The sequence below is a fragment of the Chiloscyllium punctatum genome, chromosome 48, assembly GCF_047496795.1.
Source record: "Chiloscyllium punctatum isolate Juve2018m chromosome 48, sChiPun1.3, whole genome shotgun sequence".
Lineage (NCBI taxonomy): Eukaryota > Metazoa > Chordata > Chondrichthyes > Orectolobiformes > Hemiscylliidae > Chiloscyllium > Chiloscyllium punctatum.
In genome coordinates this window covers 20,225,104-20,245,019 of record NC_092786.1, presented here as the reverse complement: position 1 = coordinate 20,245,019, position 19,916 = coordinate 20,225,104, and the positions used below count along the sequence as shown (strand labels likewise).

The window sequence follows — 19,916 nt, the reverse complement described above, 5'->3', positions numbered from 1 at the left end:
TGCAGGAAGCTAATGATAGACTTGATTGACCAATTGGTTACTTTTCGGAAAAACTCAATATCCACCAGAGAAAATACTCCACCATCGAAAAAGAAATTTTGAGTTTGGTACTGGCCTTACAACACATTAATGTTTATGTGACGAACAATGTGAGCACAGACCACAATCCTTTCACATTTTTGGAGAGATTTAAAGGCAAAAATATGAGACTATTTTGTTGGAGTCTTATATTACAGACTTTTAATTTACAAATTGTACATGTTCTGGGTCAAAAAATGTGATAGCAGATGCATTATTGTGGATTTAAAAGAAAAGGCGTAGATAAGATTATATCATATCGATTCCAATATTATATATGTGTGCAGAATTAATATGCAGGGTAGATTAATAACATACATATTTCATTGTAATGGTACTAAGAAATAGAGACAAAAAAAATGGCATCTTTTCATGATGATGGTTCATTTTTTTCTTGCGGGGGGGAGGTGTTATGAAGTCAGAAGCATGTATGTTCACTTTAAAGTGGAGAGTGTTTTCTGAATATTGAAGTGAACTTAAAGTTCAGGCTCAGCTGCCCGAATGGAAAGGCTGGGAGACGGGCTGTTCAAAGATAGGTACATGTAACAATTGGCTGTTAAATCGATACCTGAGTTTTGCTTGCTGTTTTGACGATAATTCACATTTAACCAATTAATTTAGATTATGCCCAAGATATCAGAAGCCAATGGAATTTGAATTTTGTGGTTTCCGGGTGTCAATACAAATCAAATTATAAAATTTTAATGTGTCATGGAGGGTATTTAAACCTGGCATTTTGAAAATTAGAAGGAGAGCAATTGCCACGGAGCCGGACAGCTAACTGCCCATCTAAACTCTTGCTCTCAAAGAAATTAGAAGACACTCTCTATAAAAAGTGCCTTTTCCTATAGAGTCTCTGTCCAAAGAAAGATGACAACCCAGAGAGACCAGCAGATGGAAGTTTGAAGACAGTGGAGAAGTTCTCTGTCACTAACTCACATTTTAACAGATTATGAGGAGGGGTGAGGCAACGCGAGCTTTAATTAACAGAGGGGTTTGACCTCTGCAATCATAACATTAGCTAATTACTCAGTAATTCAAGAAGAAGTTTTCACATTATTGAAGTGCACATCCTGAAGTGGACAATCATTAAGCTTCAACAGTTAAAATTAACCAAAAGCAAAACATCACAAACCGGAAACATTAGAACCTCACAGAGCCCCTACAGTGTGGAAAAATCCCATTTGGTCTGCACTGACCCTCCAAAGAGAATCCCACCCAGACCCAGACCCCTACCTTATACCCAAACCAACCCCCTGCCCCCCACCCCACCACCATCATTTAGCATGACTAATCTACCTAACCGCACACCTCGGGACAATTTAGCATGGCCAATGGCCAATCCACCTAACTTACACATCTTTGGACTGTGGGTGGAAACCGGAGCCCTTGGCAGAAACTCATGCAGACATGGGGAGAATGTGCAAACTCCACACACAGTCACTCAAGGGTGGATTTGAACTCAGGTCCCTGGAGCTGTGAGGCAGCAGTGCCAACTGCTGAGCCACCTTGCTGCCCCACGAGATGGATCGCAATGGACGAAACATTAAGATGGATTTTTCTGTCCCAGTGGAAGTAATTATCAGGCTATGAAATGCTGAAATTAGTTTTGTTATCTTATCCAGTTACTTCGTGTGACCATTTGGCAGGGTTGGGAGGCTGTGGCTGCAAAACACATGCAGCCCTTCTGAGTTTGGATCCCAATTGTGTGGACTGCAAGAAAACTTTACTTTCTCCTGCGCAGCATTTGTACAATTTTGCAGCTTTGGAGCCTCTAACAAACTGCACATCCTTGGAGAGTTCCCACATTTGAAGAAGCTTGTTGTCAGGAACATTTTAAAAGTTAGAAGTATAAAGTTCTTCCACACCTTTAAATGTCACTATTAGATGCTGCACTGTTATGTGTTTTAATGCAATAATTCATCATTGGGATCTATCCTACAAAGGTAAGTTAACCATTATATTGATTATTCTTGTCTAAACTTCGATACTCATTAGATTACTGCCAATGGAGCAAGTGCTACAATGCATTCAAAACTGAAAAACAAACTGTTGGTAAACTTGACTCGTCATGTTTGGCACTCAAATTCAACATAGATAATTCTGACAAGAATATAAAATGCATAATTCTTGAAAGGCAAAAGAGAAATGATCACCTCATTACTTCCTTCCAGTTATTGACATTCTATGGCAATCTACAACAAAATGGATCAGAACTTTCAACCTTCAGGTTCCATGAGTTGCAATAATGTTGCGATAGCTGTGGTCATTATTATTGCTTAACTGAGTTACAAGAAAACTGATGGTCTGTTTACGCAACTATTCTGAGTTATGACAATTTTAACAAGCTTGTAATAATATTCTAAGCCTCCGGTGTGTTTCTGAGGACTTGCTTGTTTACATAACTTAATAGCCACTTTAAGGATTAAGCTTTTGTGCAATGTAAGTAATTGACCTTTAAATGGGAGTTAAATTATCACAAGTTTAATTTTTAACCACTCCATTTATAACCATTCCTATTGCTATTGTTTGACTCCTACGGACTGTACTGAGTGAGTAGTTATGGAGAGTACGTGGAGGGGCATGAACATAGAATGGATGATCTGTAGGGGTAAGGAGATAGCATGTGCGTGAGTTGGGGAACGAGGACTGAGGTTCAGAGGGCCTTAATCTGATGCTGAGAGTTGGGCTACTCTGTTGGGAAGGTAGCCTTCTAACCTGTCTACCTCCATACTCAATCTTTCCTCATTCCATCATGGATTCCAAACTGAACTGTGAACTGGGATCCTTCACCATAAAACTAAAACCTTGGGCAAAATTATTTATGGTCAGGTTTACAGTTTGGAATTTGGAGAAGTTTGCAGACTACATTTTCCCACACCAACACAAAAATACAGGTTGTTAACTCTGTTTCTCTCTCGACAGACTTGCTCAACGTTTCATTTTTATTTCAGATTAAGGAATGGTGTTGTTTATTTTACGCATCTCCACTGTACTAAGCAACTCCACTTCACCAAATGTCACTTTTATATTACACCATCAGTGTAAGAGTAGAATTCATTTTATTAGCAAGGAGCCAAGAAATTGTTTGCTAAAGTTGACACTAACTGATGTACACCACATACAACAGAGCTGTTCAAAACACAGAATTAAGCAACGAACCAACCAAATCTGTTCATGCCATCAATATAATGGACATACAATTTCTGAATCAAGCATGAGAAGCTAAGAATTTGAGTTTCATGTCATATTAAATATTCCTAGAGACCAAAGAAATGCACCCAGCAAGTTAACTCTCAACAGAGAGCACAGCATTTTGCATACATCTCTCAGGCCATGAGACTTTACAGTTGATTTAAAATATAGACTGGATTTTGACAAAGTGAGAATTTTAAATAAAATGTGAATACCACTCACATCCAGCCTTGCTTCAAAGAAAACAATATTCTATAAATAAGCACGGAATATATGAATAACAATGTACCAAGCACATCTGACTTAACTGAAGACTTGTGGTCCTTAGCCAAGTGGTTCCAGTGCAGTCACAGCACTAGCACCTACCCAGCAATGTGGGAAATTGCCCAGGTATATCCTGTCCACAAAAAGCAGGACAAATCCAACTTGGTCAATTACCACCCTATTAGGTTATTCTCAACCATCAGCCAAGTGTTGGACAGGATCGATGACAGTGCTATCAAGTGAGGATAAGGGAAACCCAATCACGCTGTTGAGAGTGATGGGAAGGACCAGGGCAGAAGCTCGGGTGATAGGTCAGATGCTAAACACAGTGGGTGGGAAGCCATGTTAGCAGCACTGTTTTGGAAGGTGACATCATTCAAATAGGTAAGATATAGGCGAAGGAACTGGGAGAATGAGATGGAATCCTTACAGGACATGGTGTGTGACCAGCTGCAGTGAAGATAGCAATGGGAGTCAGTGGCTTTGCAGTGGATGGCAGTAGGCAATTTATTCCACAAAATGAAGACAGAGAGGACAAGGGAAGGAAGGGAAGTGTTGGAGATGGACCGTGTGTAAGTTATAGAAGGGTAGGAATTGCAGGTAATATTAACACATTTTTCCACATCCAGGCAGAAACATGAAGTCGTTGATATACTGATATTAAAAAAAAGAGTTGTGGAAGGGGGCCATTGTAAAACTGAAACAAGGATTGTTCCACAAACCCCTTAAAGAAGCAGGTGTAGCTAGGACCCATACAGGTGCCCATAATCACTCCTTCGACTTCGCAGAAGTGCGATGAATTAAAGGAGAAATGATTCAGTGAGAGAACAGGTTAAGTCAAGCGGAGGAGTGGTGGTCAGGGATGGGGATTGTCCAGGCCTCTGGTCGAGGAAGAAGTTGAAAGCTCCCAAACCATCCTAGAGGGGAGTGAAGGTCATCAGCTTCTAAATTCATTCCCGATACCACTGATGCACAATAGCAGCAATATGCATCATCTGCAACATACTCACCAAGTAACTCAGCAAGGCACCTTCAACAGAACCATCTAAACCCACGATCTCTACCAACTAGAAGGACAAGCACAGGAATATCATCATCTCCGGTTCCCCTTCAAACCATACACCATCCTGACTTGGAATGATATCCCCATTGCTTCACTGTCACGGAGTTAAAATCCTGGAACACTCTCCCATCGGTATATCTACACCTCAAGGACTGCAGCAGTTCAAGAAGGCAACTCACTGCCACAGTCTCCAAGACTATTTGGGAAAGGTAATAAATGCTGGCCTAGCCAGAGACACCCAGATCCCAGGATTAAGTAATTTAGCATTTTGCAACCTATTGGGTTTCTCCAGCATTCACTGTATTTATTTTAGCATTTTTCAAGATAAACTGTATAAAACTCAACTATAAACAGATCCCACTCATATCACAACAAAACACTTCTTTAATGCAGATTTGCATCGTGTGCTAAAACAAAATTCAGCTGAAAGGTGAAAGTTTTCATTGAGCAGCTGCATCTGAGAGACCGTGTCTCACATTTTGATTTTGATTTGATTCATTGTTGTCACATGTACTGAGATACAGTGAAAAATATTGTTTTGTATGTTTAACAGGACAAATCGTACATTACATAAGTACATCAGGATAATACAACAGAATGCAGAATATAGTATTATAGGGGCAGAGAAATATCAACTCTAATATGAGAGGTCCATTCATAAATCTGATAACAGCAGGGAATAACCTGGTATTAAAGCTATTGGTTCGTGTGCTTAAGCTTTTGTATCTTCTGCCCAATGGAAGAGGGTGGATGAGAGTATAACCGGGGTGGGAGGGGGCTTTGATTATGTTGGCTGTTTTCCTGAGGTAGCAGGAAGTGTAGGCAGTCAATGGAAGGAAGACTGTTTTTCGTGGTGGACTGGTCTAGATTCACAACTTTCTGTAATTTCTCACGGTCTTGGACACAGCAACTGGAGTGCATACGGACCTGGACATTGTTGCAACTTACATTATCCAGGTTAACGATAAAACCTAAGTTCTGCAGAATGCTGGAAGTTCGTGGTAAAGAGTGCCTTATCTCGTCCAGTACAGGTATTGTCAATCAATATGGTGACTGAGTGTTAAACCTGGGCTGCAGATATTAATCATGGTTATACCAATATGCTGAGAATGGTGCTATGTTCTACTTATATTTAAGTACGTGATTTCTGTTTCAAGTCATTGGTAGGCTTTTGCCCGAAACGTTGATTTCGCTGCTCGTTGGATGCTGCCTGAACTGCTGTGCTCTTCCAACACCACTAATCCAGTATTTGATTTTCAGGATCTGCAGTCATTGTTTTTACCATAGAAGCTCAAGTCAACATGCTTGGAAGTCCTGGAAATTCCAATGAGCCTTACACTGAAACAATAACAATTTGCATTCATACAGACGCCAGATTTAACAGAGTAAAACCTCTCAAGGCACTTCGCATGAGAATTCCCAAATAAAATCTTACACCAAACTACATAAGATCTTAAATGGCAAATGACCAAAAGCTTGATCAAAGGGTGGGCTGTAAGGTGCTTCTTAAAGGAGAGAAGAGGATAGACTAGTGGAATAAAAAGACAAAGTGCTGGAGAAACTCAGTAGGTCTGGCAGCATCTGTAGAGATTTCAAGTTTTGAGTCTGATATGACCCTTCTTCAGAATTCAGAGTAGAAGAGAGGTTTAGGGCAGAAATTCCAGTGCCTGTGTTTAAACAATTCAAAGCAGGCCATCAATGATGGAACAATGAAAATCAATATGCAAAGAAAAGCTGGAATTGGTACAGTGCAGATGTCTAAGAATATTGTGGATAAACAGAGATGAGGTGGTCAAAGAGAGATCTGAAAATATGCATGACAATGAAGTCCTGGCAGTGTTGGATTCAATGTGGATTGACAGGCTGATGGGTGAGAGGCACTTGGTGCAAGTTGATTTGTAGACCGTTGAGATTTTTAGATATACTCAAATTTATAGAAGGTGGAAGATAGGAAGGTGTGCTGAAAGACCATTGAAATAATTGAATCTGAAAGCAACAAAACATGGATCAAGGTTTCAGTGAATGACTTGAGGAAGTACAAAACTGGATGAGAACTAGAGGTTGGCAGCCTTGGTGATGAAGGGGATATGTTGGTGGAAATTTAGCTCAAGCGCAAATAGGACGTGAACTAGAATACATCTACCTGGTTCAGCCTCAGACAACAGCCTGGGAAAGAGATGGGAGTTGGTGGCCAGGGAATATTTTAGCAATAAAAGACAATGTATTTGACTTGGAAAAAAATATCTAACAGTTCAAGATACTATGGCAATAACTAAACTAATATTCCATCAAAAAAAGTTGAATAAAGCATCATCTCACTCTGAGCATGGGAGCATAGCCCTAACCACTAACACAACTATAGGCTGTGCAGTTGTATTTTTATCAATAAATAAAGTAGGCCTCTTCTTGTCATGCAAATCAGAACAAGGCATGATATTAAGGTTCAATTATTGTTAATGATCAATTGTGCCTAGGTCCACTACTTCTCATCATTTATATAAATGATTTGAATGTCAGCATAAGAGGTACAGTTAGTAAGTTTGCAGATGACACCAAAATTGGAGGTGTAGTGGACAGTGAAGAAGGTTCCCTCAGAGTACAACAGGATCTTGATCACATGGGCCAATGGGCTGAGGAGTGGCAGATGGAGTTTAATTTAGATAAATGCGAGATGTTGCATTTTGGGAAAGCAAATCTTAGTAGGACTTATACACTTAATGGTAGGGTCCTCAGGAGTGTTGCTGAACAAAGAGACCTTGGAATGCAGGTTCAAAGCTCCTTCAAAAGTGGAGTCGCAGTTAGATAGGATAGTGAAGAAGGCGTTTGGTATGCTTTCCTCTATTGGTCAGAGTGTTAAGTACAGGAGTTGGGAGGTCATGTTGCAGCTGTACAGGACATTGGTTAGGCCACTGTTGGGACTCCTTCTGGTCTCCTTCCTATTGGAAAGATGTTGTGAAACTTGAAAGGGTTCAGAAAAGATTTACAAGGATGTTACCAGGGTTGGAAGATTTGAGCCATAGGGAGAGGTTGAATAGGCTAGAGCTGTTTTGCCTGGAGCGTTGGATGCTGAGGGGTGACCTTGTAGAAGTTTATAATATCATGAGGGGCATGGATAGGACAAATAGACAAAGTCTTTTCCCTGGTGTCGAGGAATCCAGAACTGGACGGCATAGGTTTAGGGTGAGAGGGGAAAGATATAAGAGAGACCTAAGGGGTAACGTTTTCACTCAGAGGGTGGCACGTGTATGGAATGAGCTGCTAGAGGAAGTGGTGGAGGCTGGTACAATTGCAACATTTAAAAGGCATCTGATGGGTATGTAAATAGGAAGGGTTTGGGCCAGGTGCTGGCACGTGGGACTAAATTGGGTTGGGATATCTGGTCGGCATGGACGAGTTGGACTGAAGGGTCTGTTTCTGTGCTGTACATCTCTATGATACAATATAAATCCTCTAGTCTGTGCAATAATTCATACTGATGCCAGGATATAACAAAGGATTAGAACACTTATGAATCAGATCCTTATCGGGTATTCATCTCTTTAGCTCCAGAAATGTCCCATTCCCAATCATTGGCATGTAGATATTCCTGAACCCACTATTTATCCCGCACACTTAAAGACATTCCAAATTCTGTTCTGAAGGAGGATCACTGGACTAGGAACGTTAACTTTGATTTCTCTTATTGGATGTGGCCAGATTTTTCCAGCAATTTCTGTTTTTGTTCCAAATTGCTTTACAGCCAATTAAGTACTTTTCAAATATGGCCATTATCTTGATGCAGGAAACCCAGCAGCCATTTTGCACACAGCATAGTGCCACAAAGATTACAGAAACAAATTAGCAGATAATCTGCTCTAGTAATGTTGGTTGAGGGATAAATGTTGACCAAGAAATCTGCCCTGCTCTTCTTTTAATAACGTTATGGTGTCCTTTAAATTTAAGAGGGTTCATTCCGACATTTCATTTGAAAAACAACACCTAACAGAGCAGAGCTCTTCCGGACTGCACTGGGAGAGTCAGCCAAGATCATGTGCTCTGGACTGGAACTCAGACCTACAACTGCTGACTCCAAAGGGAAAATGTTACCATTGAGTCAACACTGTCACATTTCATCCAAATGAATGAAATAGGGAATCATCGATTAGGCTCATTAAATCTGATCTTGACTCCGATGACACATTTATTGGTCCTTTCCCTGATTGAAAACTATAAAGTGATCACGTTAATTCAATCCATTTCTCATTAATAAGCTAAATTGGTGCTTTTGCAGCAGATTTGCAACCCCATTTCCAACATAATAAAGCTGTAATGATGACCATCCACTGTGGATAACTGATTCAGTGTGCACTGCACAGCTGTTTTCAGGTATCATCAGACCATCAGAAACATAGCCCTAGTGTTCATTGCAGACTGTTTCCTCTACCGGATGACAGTAATTCATAACCATATGTTGAGGCAAAACAAAATGAGGAAGAATTCTGTTAACTTTATTAACCTGAATTAGATCAATCTCTTCCTTACGCTTTCAATATAGTCTGAAATACTTTCTTAAAAGACAGAATAAACAAAGAAAAGCTAATGAAGAGCATACTGCAAAGATAGCTTACTTTTAACTCTCACATCAAACACATACCTCGAGGTTGTATGAATGATCCTTATCTAATTTATTAACTAAAGCACTTCAAGGAGTAAGTAAACTGCAGATTTTAAGATGGTTATTAAGGGTGCAGTAATGTAGTGGCTAATGTACGGTGGCATTCTGGTTCAAATTCTAGCACAACTGATTGTGAATCGGTTTATTTGTGGCGAGGAGGAGAAAAGAATGGCGAAATGTCTGATTGCTGTAAAGTCCAATTAACTTCATAACCTTTCACTGATGGGATCTGGTCATTCCTACCCAGTAGAGGGCACTTGTAGCATTAATTCCCTGTATGCAATTGACATTTTATGCTCTTGAAACATTGAAAATGCTGGTATTATGTCATTTATTACCCAACTGCTCACTGGGCCTGTTTAGATTGTACAAAGATAAAATTAATTGATCTATAGATACTTTATATAGAAATTAAAGAATTGCAATTGTAATTAGTTAGAGTGTATTCTAAATAATGCAAATAGTTGAAGATCAATTTTGAAGGGGTCAAGAGATTTGAATGGTTTCAAATTAAAGTAACAAAAATATCCATTTTTAGTTTTGACATGAAATGAAATAAGGACATCTGGAGGAACTCAATAGTCAAGGTTGTCATGTAGCCTAGGAGACACTTAATAACTGTTGTAATGGCATTTCGAGGCCATATGGCTCAGGATCTGGTAATAGACATGTTCTAACTGCAAAGAATGAAATTTGTATGAACCCAGAAGTAATGTGAGGGCATGTAATCCATTTTTCATACTAGGCACAATTCTGTATTAGTGGTGATAGAAGCTCAGAACTATTTATTCAAACCACCAACACAGTTGGCTTTTGTACAGATTGTATTAACTGCATTTTTTCCGCTATGTGTTTAACAGCTGTTTTCTCCCTCTCGATTGTGGTTTTCAGTAATTTCTCTTCTCTTGGCATCAAAAACTACTTAGGACCAACCAGTAAACCCTGTATGTTTTACTTGCTACAAACATTTTATATTTATTTACAGTAGTATATGTATCCCCAAAAATCAAAGATACTGCCTTGACAGACAAATGTTGAATAGTTTATACAGAATTACGTGTGGACCATATAATAGTAGATTTTGAACAATACATTTCTAGGTTAAAAAAATTGTCGGGTGGTACTGCTGTCACCTTTTGAGAAGATGCTGTGTGCAAGTCACTTCTCATGCAACTAGCAGTTTCAGTTAACTGGAACTTGCCATTTCCTCCATATGCCGGATACCAGGGAGGTTACTGTATTTGACTCATGTTATATGTATCCTGGGAGTGTACAATCATTTACTGAGAATGTTACAAAACAGAGCAGGTACAAACTGCACAGGGAGTGAGGTTGGGGTTTGGAGGAGGGACAATTTCACTCATCTGCTATTGTGCTGTCTGTACATGCCTTGATGAGGCATACAGAGCAAAAGGGGACAACATACTCCTGTTTGATACAATATGCTCTGCTTGTGTCTCAGTGTCAGCTTCGGTATACATACAAAATGCTTAGCTTTGAAAATGGTTCACTTGCGTGTGGATAGGGAGAAATTGTTCCTGCTTACAAGACGGCACAAATATAGGATTTTCAAAATAAGCAAGTACTGTATAAAGTGAGAAAAAAACTAAGCATACCGGGTTTAACAAAGGGCCAGCACAGATACCAATGTGAACTAAGAGACAATGCTCTTGTCAAAATAGCACTTCATCAAGTGTGGCATTAATGAGTCATGGCAAAACCAAAACTGATAGGAATTAGGGTAAGGTGCATCTCATTAGGAGGAGTCATATCGAGTACAAATGAAGTTGGCCATGGTTGTTAGATACCCCAATATATCTCAATCCTGGGGACATTACACCAGGAGTTCATCATGGCATCAATCTTCAGCTGCTTCATCAATGACCTTCCTAATATCATTGATGAAGGTGGGGATGTTTGCAGCTGTCTGCACAATATTCCATACCATTTGCAATACTTCAGAAACAAATCAGTGCCCAGGAGCAGCATTCAGGCATGGAATGATAGGGGCAAATATCATATGTGCCAACAAGAGAGAATCTAACCCTCTTTCCTTGATATTCAACAGCATTACCATCAAATCCACACTATCAATATCCTGGAAACACCACTGATCAAGAATTAACTCAACACGTAAATGTCACAACCACAAGCATAAGTCAGGGACTAAGAATTCTATGGTAAGTAATTCACCCCAATTCACCAAAGCCCAACCATCACCTATATGGCATAAGTCATGAGTGGAATGGAATATGCTCCTTTTGCCCTGATGAATACAGCTTCAGACTTGCTCAATAACTTTGATATCATCCAGGACAAAGCAGCCTGTTGAATTGACAGTTCTTCCACCACCTTCAACATTCACTCCCTCCACCACCAGCACATAGTGTATTACCTATAATCTGAGAACTACAGCAATTCACCAAACAACCTTTTGGAGTACTTTCCAAATCTCTCCATCTAGAAAAACAAGGGGAGATGATGTGTGGGAATATCACTACCTCTAATTTCCCTCCAAACCACACATCTATCTGTTTTGTAACTATATTGTTGTTTCTTCACTATTGCAATTCAAATATTCTGGAAACCCTTTCCATGTACATTGCAGATGTACATCCACCAGATGGAATGCAAAGGTTCAAGAGGGTGGCTCACCACCAGCACCTCAAGACAAATGAAGTTAACATAAGAAATGAAGACCACGAAAACAATCCATGAAAAAAGGTCGAATTCCATGCTGTAAACTTGGTTCCATGTATCAGCCATTTCTATTCCTTCTTTACCTTGTAATGTTAAAGATGTCAACCATTTAATTGTAACTTTTAATCTTGACTATTCCAATGCTATTAAGTTTGGCCTCTCACCTTCCATCCTTTGTCAACTTCAGCTCATCCAAAACTCTCCTCACTATACTCCTTGCAAAGTCCCATTTAACCATTGCACCTGGGCTTGTTGGCTTACATTGGTTCCTGGTTCATCAATATTAACATTTAAAATTCTCAATCTCATGTTCAAATCCCTATTAGGTCTCTCATCTCCCTATCCAAGTTGCCTCTTTAGGCCAACAATCCTCCAAGAACGGTGTGCTCCTTCAATTTTCTGTGAATGGTTTTCTGTGAAGTTCCATTCCACTACGGCAATCGACCTGCTTCACCCATTACTGGTTGTGCTGGCCCTCAGCCACTGGGATTTTCTCTATAATCCCTATAACAATACCCCCTTAAATTCAAAGCTATTGACTAAGCCTTTAGCCATCATTTTACTATTTTTTCCTTTAGCACCTTGTCTGCCTTTGTCTGGTTCTGCCACTATGAAATGTCTTGGAGTGTTTTCTTATGTAAATGAAAGTTATTGAACTTACTGTTGTTAAAAGGTTCACAATATTATATAATATGTGGAAGAAAGTTGGTCGCAAAGGCATTCACTAACATAATTCATTTAAATTGAAGTAATTCAGTGTCAGTTCATACACTGCACAAACACAATTGTCTCTTTCAGACTACGTGTAATTACTCCCAGCCTTAAATAAAGACAAAAAAAATTAAATTGCAACTTATGACTTGCCAAAAGATTTTGTGTAAAATGTGTTTCTGCTGTTGTCATATCAAATTAAAATTAAACTTCAGAAAGTTGGTTTATAGGCAGAAATTGCTTTTTAATTTTTCTTTACTAGTCAATCATTCCCCTTTAATCAAATATAGTCTTTCCGGGCAGTAATTATGCACTGGAAACACAGAAACATCACAATATTATCAGTATGACAGTCCAGTTAATTTTGCCTTTTAAATAACCAATTCTTCTCAAAAACATTATGATATTTATCATGACATGTCATTTCTTTGCAATATTTTTCACACTTTTGCAAAGTGAGGGAATAGATTTCAAACCAACAAAACCTATCATTTAGGTCTAGATTTCAACAACAACTTGTTTTTACATTGCACCTTTAATAATAATAAAAACGCTTGAGGGGTTCCAAGGGAACATAAGGTGACATTGAGGCAGATAGCCAAAAGCTTGAGCAATGCAATCAATTTTTCCAGAAACTGGTGTCTATCTTTAAGATTTCAATTATTTGCAGCTGATTTTCTTGATCTCCAACTTGCCACAAATATTTTTCTGTAAAGAACTGGCCATCTGATCTTCTACGTTGGGACAAAAGGTTCTTTTTCTTTTTCGTAATGGCAGCCGGTGACAAGCGGTGTCCCGCAGGGTTCAGTGTTGGGGCCGCAGCTCTTCACGTTATATATTAATGATCTGGATGAAGGAACTGGGGGCATTCTAGCGAAGTTTGCTGATGATACGAAGTTAGGTGGACAGGCAGGTAGTACTGATGAAGTGGGGAGGCTGCAGAAGGATCAAGACAGTTTGGGAGAGTGGTCCAGGAAATGGCTGATGGAATTCAATGTGAGCAAATGCGAGATCTTGCACTTTGGAAAAAAGAATACAAGCATGGACTACTTTCTAAATGGTGAGAAAATTCATAAAGCCAAAGTACAAGGGATCTGGGAGTGCTAGTCGAGGATTCTCTAAAGGTAAACATGCAGGTTGAGTCCGTGATTAAGAAAGCGAATGCAATGTTGTCATTTATCTCAAGAGGGTTGGAATATAAAAGCACCGTTGTGCTACTGAGACTTTATAAAGCTCTGGTTAGGCCATATTTGGAGTACTGTGTCCAGTTTTGGTCCCCACACCTCAGGAAGGACATACAGGTACTGGAGCATGTCCAGCGGAGATTCACACGGATGATCCCTGGAATGGTAGGTCTAACATAAGAGGAATGGCTGAGGATCCTGGGAATGTGTTCACTGGAGTTTAGAAGATTAAGGGGAGATCTAATAGAAACTTACAAGATAATACATGGCTTGGAAAGGGTGGACGCTAGGAAATTGTTTCCGTTAGGCGAGGAGACTAGGACCCGTGGACACAGCCTTAGAATTAAAGGGGGTAAATTCAGAACAGAAATGCGGAGACATTTCTTCAGCCAGAGAGTGGTGGGCCTGTGGAATTCATTGCCGTGGAATGCAGTGGAGGCCAGGACGCTAAATGTCTTCAAGGCAGAGATTGATAAATTCTTGATGTCACAAGGAATTAAGAGCTACGGGGAGAATGCAGGTAAGTGGAGTTGAAATGCCCATCAGCCATGATTGAATGGCGGAGTGGACTCGATGGGCCGAATGGCCTTACTTCCACTCCTATGTCTTATAGTCTTATGTTATCTTATGAGTATACTAATCAATCCTTTATCATCATGTCTTTTGTGACTCAAGTGTTTTCAACCAAAATAGTTGCAAGATTTTGGTAAATTCAGGCAAAGTCCAACTCAGTGGAGGTAGATCTTATTCTGTCTCCATACTTATTTGGCCAGACAACTGGCGTGTGACTTTTTGTATTGTTAATTACATCATCTACACTGTGAGAGATGGTTGGAAGTCCCTTGTTATCTTATAATATAGAGAAAGGAAAAGTAAACCAAGTCCAAATAAAAAGCAGAAGCATTAAGGCGCTGGGAATCTAAATTACATGAATTGGATTGTTTCCCAAAGCTAAAGAAGCAACATTTGGAAATATAAATCAGGTCCAACAGCATCTGAAAATTTCAGCCTATACCACTGATGATGGACTTACCCTGGATTGCTAACATTCCTTGCTTTTCTTGTAAGATTTCTAGAATCTCTGGGGATTTTTTGATCTATCTTAAACTTATGTTTTCCTTGAAAGGCTGCCCATCACCGTTAAGGGAAATGTATTCTCCAGACAGAGAACATCCCACCCAAACAAATCCATCAGATTAAAAAAAAGATGGAGTTTGGGCTTTCTCAGAGTGAGAGCTCCCTTTAGGTCAGAAAAACATGTTTTTAATGTACCAATTAGTTCATACTTGCATTGCTTTGCCTCTGGTCCACATCATTTGAAAGCAGCGTTCCTGATTCACAAGAGGCAATGCACGGTGAAGCCTGCTGCCCTATTGCTGAAGTTACAGTTCGACATTACTTGGAACATGGAGATTTCTTTCTCATATGCAGATTGGCACATCATGCATCAGCAGCAAGTCCCCTCTTTATTTCTACTTTCTCCCATCTAGCAAAAAAGTCTTGCTTACCTATCACTGTTTATATTCCAGTGTCCAGGCAATAATTATGTATAAAAAATGAAAGCATTTGATGTTGGTTGGAAGCAGATATAGTTAATGATGCAAGAGCTCATGTGGTTCAGTGACAGTGCCATTATCTCAGGGCCAGTAAATCCAGGTTCAAGTCCCACCTCAGGATGTTAGAGTCAGAAATGTACAGCATGGAAATAGACCTTTTGGTTCAACCTGTCCATGCCGACCAGATATCCCAACCTAATCTAATCCTACCTGCCAGCACCTGGCCCATATCCCTCCAAACCCTTCCTATTCATAAAGGCCGTCCAGATGCCTTTTAAATGTTGCAATTGTACTGCCTCCACCAGTTCCTCTGGCAACCCATTCCAAACACATGAAAAAGTTGCCCCTTAGGTCTCTTTTATATCTCTCCTCTCTCATCCTAAACCTATGCCCTCTAGTTCTGGACTCCCCCCACCCCAGAGAAAAGACTTTGCCTACTTATCCTATCCATGCCCTCATGATTTTATAAGCCTGTACAAGGTCACCCCTCAGCATCCAACAGTCCAGGGAAAACAGCCCAAGCCTATTCAACCTCTCCTTATAGCTCAAATCCTCCACCCCGGCAACATCCTTGCAAACCTTTACTGAACCCTTTCAAGTTTCACAACATCCTTCCAATAGGAAGGAGACCAGAATTGCACACAATATCCCAACAGTGGCCTAGCCAATGTGCTGTACAGCCGCAACATGACTTCCCAACTCCGACCAATAAAGGAAAGCACAACAAGCCTTCTTCACTATGCTATCTACCTGCCACTCCACTTTCAAGGAGCTATGAACCTGCACTCCAAGGTCTGTTTGTTCAGCAACACTCCTGAGGACCCTACCATTAAGAGTATAAGTCCTGCTAAGATTTGCTTTCTCAAAGTGCAGCACCTCGCATTTATCCAAATAAAACTTCATCTGTGACTCTTCAGCCCATTGGCCCACCTGATTAAGATTCCATTGTACTCTGAGGTAACCTTCTTCACTATCCACTACACTTCGAATTTTGGTGTCATCTGCAAACTTACTAATTATACTCTTATGCTCACATCCAAGTTGTGGACCCAGCATCAATCCTTGTGGCACTCCACTGGTCACAGGCCTCCAATCTGAAAAACAACCCTCCACCCTCTGACTTCTACCTTTGAGCCAGTTTTGTATCCAAAAGGCTAGTTCTCCCAGTATTCCATGAGGTTTGACTGTGCTAACCAGTCTCTCAAGGGGAACCTTGTCGAACGCTTTACTGAAGTCCACATAGACCACGTCTACCGCTCTGCCTTCATCAATCCTCTTTGTTACTTCTTCAAAAATACAATCACAAAGCCATGTTGACTATCCCTAATCAGTGCTGAAAATGTGTTGCTGGAAAAGCGCAGCAGGTCAGGCAGCATCCAAGGAACAGGAGAATCGACGTTTCGGGTATAAGCCCTTCTTCAGGAATCCTATCCCTAATCAGTCCTTGCCTTTCCAAATACATGTACATCCTTTCCCTCAGGATTCCCTCCAACAACCTGCCCACCACCAATGTCAGGCTCACTGGTCTATAGTTCCCTGGCTTGTCCTTACCACCCTTCTTAAACAGTGGCACCATGTTAGCCAACCTCCATTCTTCCAATACCTCAACTGTGACTATCAATGATACAAGTATCTCAGCAAGAGGCCCAGCAATCACTTCCCTGGTTTACCACGGAGTTCTAGGGTACACCTGATCAGGTCCTGGGGATTTATCCACTTTTATGCATTTCAAGACATCCAGCACTTCCTTCTCTGTAATATGGACATTTTTCAAGATGTCACCATGTATTTCCCTACATTCTATATCTTCCATGTCCTTTGCCACAGTAAACACTGATGCAGACAAATTACACTGCAGCCCTGGAGTCTTGATGGCCATGGAGGTGTATATATCACATTCCACTAAAATGTTCATAATAGATATGATGAAGTTGTCCTATTTGTCAAGCAGCAAATGCTTTCTACTCTTAATCTAACATAACATTTTCCTTTGCTTCATTTTAATCAAAATCCATTATAAATAGGTTTACAAAATTGTTCTGCTGATTTTTTTGCTTGGTTTACTGTCTGCTTAATTTCATTCAATTTATTTGATTACTGAGCTTTTTTTTGTTTCAGACACATTTTTCGTAATATTTAACTAAAATTATTAGGCAGGTCAGTTTTTTTAAGGACTAAAACCATTTGAACTATCAGGAACAGACTGCTTATAAAGGGGAAAAAATACAATGTCTTCAGACATTTACATGGATCCAGAAAATGCAAAAAATATTATAGTGAGAACGCTGATGTACGTTTTTCAACTGACTTTCCTTCCGAACAAAAGTGGCCAAGTTCCAAGAATTAACAGCACACATTATCAAAAAGAGGTCATAGCCATAACAAAACTGTCAATATAGTGAAATTAATCAGTCCACCAAATGTCTGGACAAAAGAAAACATTGTGCAACTGTGGAGGTGTTAGGTTTTCATAGGGCAAGATAGGGCAGTGATATATGGAAACTATTCTGGTCAGCCTTTAAATAGCCCATGTTCTCAGCTGTTTTTTTCTCTCAGTACATCAACTTCTGAACAGAAATTCCAAAATGATTACAACGATCTTTAGGACAAAAAACTTTTGGAATATCTTCCAGTAGTCTGGCTTAATTGTTGCATGAAGGAGAACGGCTTGTTGGTCCAAATACATCCCAACTTTATGAAATGATCAAGGAAAACCTCAATGTAAGCCACTATAAACTCAGTTCTTTGATATATGATTAAAGGTTACATAGGCATTTATTAAAAAAAGATAACCAATGAGAAAAATGTACTGAATGACTTGCTTTTATACTGTTCTAATACCTGTGCCAGTTCCCAATACTTCAGCTTTACATCGGAATCGGAACTGCACTTGAGTGAATTCACTGACGTCTCTAGCTAGTGGGACCTGTTCACATGATAACAGACATAGTGATGCTTCAGAGTTATGTGGTTTGTTCATTCGTTGGACAGGATTTAACTATCAACAATCCCTCAAACATTAATTTCCAACTCTATGAGTGTAATTCAGCACCAAAACTTAATCGGTTGTTACAATGAAGTAGTTTAAACATGTTATTTAATAAAGAGGCATGCAATATTTTAATCATTAGGGAATTGCTGGCCTTTATAGCAGCTTCCGGTGAAGTTTCCATAACACTTTATTTAATATCAATTTAAATCTAGCTTTCGTCTAGCAATAAACTTTAATTTAAGGTTCAAATTAAACACTAGATGCAATTATGTGGATGATGATTAATCAAGGACATTGTCACACCTAACCACTCATGCACCACAGTCACAGTCGTACATAAACAATGCTGGCTCTCACTCTTTAGGAAGACACAGAAATAGGATTATTATTAGTATGTTGACATGGTTAAAATTGGAATCTCAAGTTGAAACAGAAAACATGGAAATATTCAGTAGGTCAGGCTGCAGCCATAGAGAGAAACTGCAGTAATGCTTCAGGATAACTACCTTTGCTCAGAATGATACAGCATTTTCTGCTTTTATTTCAGATTGCAGTTCTTGCAGTCTTGTGCTTTAGCAAATAATTAGCATGTTCTTTATGAATTAAAAAAAATAGAATTTATATCAACAAACATTTATCTTAACTATATCATTTCACGAGTAAACATCTTCACAATGAAATTCTAAACTATTTCAAGATAGATCTTGGGGTAGTTTTAACTTAGGCTCGTCAGTTTAAAGATAAAGCCCTTTGCTGATTACAGTTGAAAGTCTGCACAAAATTTCTCAGTCACTGTTATCATCTTGGTCTCAGTTCTGAGGTTGTGCATGTACATAATGTGACAAGACTTGCTTTGGCAAACCACAGTTTTCCTCAGCTGCAGAATGCCGGAAATTTCAAAAGGAGCATTTGTCACACATCCACATTTTGGCTCAAAAACATATAGATTGTTGGCTGCAATGTTATCTCAAAAGAAAAATCTTTGTTCCTTAGGAGTGAGAGAGCAATAAATTAAATACGTTGCAGGTTAATTTTTATGATTACTTTTCATAATTGTTGAATCTTCCATATGTTTACTACCGTGGGTGTTTGTGCTGTGGCAAGGGAAGAAGTTCTGATCTGGAAATTCGCCTCAATTAAAGAACTGAACGAAGCAGCTCACTTTATGTGCTCTGCACCATTTTATACTTATTTTAAATCAAACAGTGAGCGCACAAAATGCATTTGGTAAATGCTTTCTTTACAGAATAAAAATAATTAATCAAATTTTAGAAGGTTTCTTTACTAAGTAAAATAGTAAAACCTATGAAAATGGGTGATCAGATTAGACTGGTTAATCAGATCTTGGGAGGTTTCCTGCAGTACAGATGGAGGAACAGGAAGGTGAAAACTGGAGGGCAATGGTGCCACTATTTATGAGGGGCTGTAATTGCAGTGGCACATTTACATTGGTTTATAAATGTGAACACAATAATTGAATTCAAGTAATGAAATTAAGTAATGAAATTAAGTAATTAAC

At 39.4% G+C, this 19,916-nt stretch overlaps 1 protein-coding gene and 1 long non-coding RNA gene across 3 annotated transcripts in view; one reads left to right on the top strand and one right to left on the bottom strand.

The window, feature by feature from the left end:
• LOC140468768 (uncharacterized) overlaps positions 1 to 12,781 on the top strand; it is a 104,055-nt gene extending 91,274 nt beyond the window's left edge. The window contains exons 2-3 of the long non-coding RNA XR_011955825.1: positions 11,323 to 11,434; positions 11,863 to 12,781. This is a non-coding gene — a long non-coding RNA (uncharacterized lncRNA). The remainder of the gene's footprint in view (positions 1 to 11,322; positions 11,435 to 11,862) is intronic.
• efl1 (elongation factor like GTPase 1) overlaps positions 1 to 19,916 on the bottom strand; it is a 265,863-nt gene that overhangs the window by 101,866 nt on the left and 144,081 nt on the right. The gene's annotated exons all lie outside the window — the stretch shown is intronic.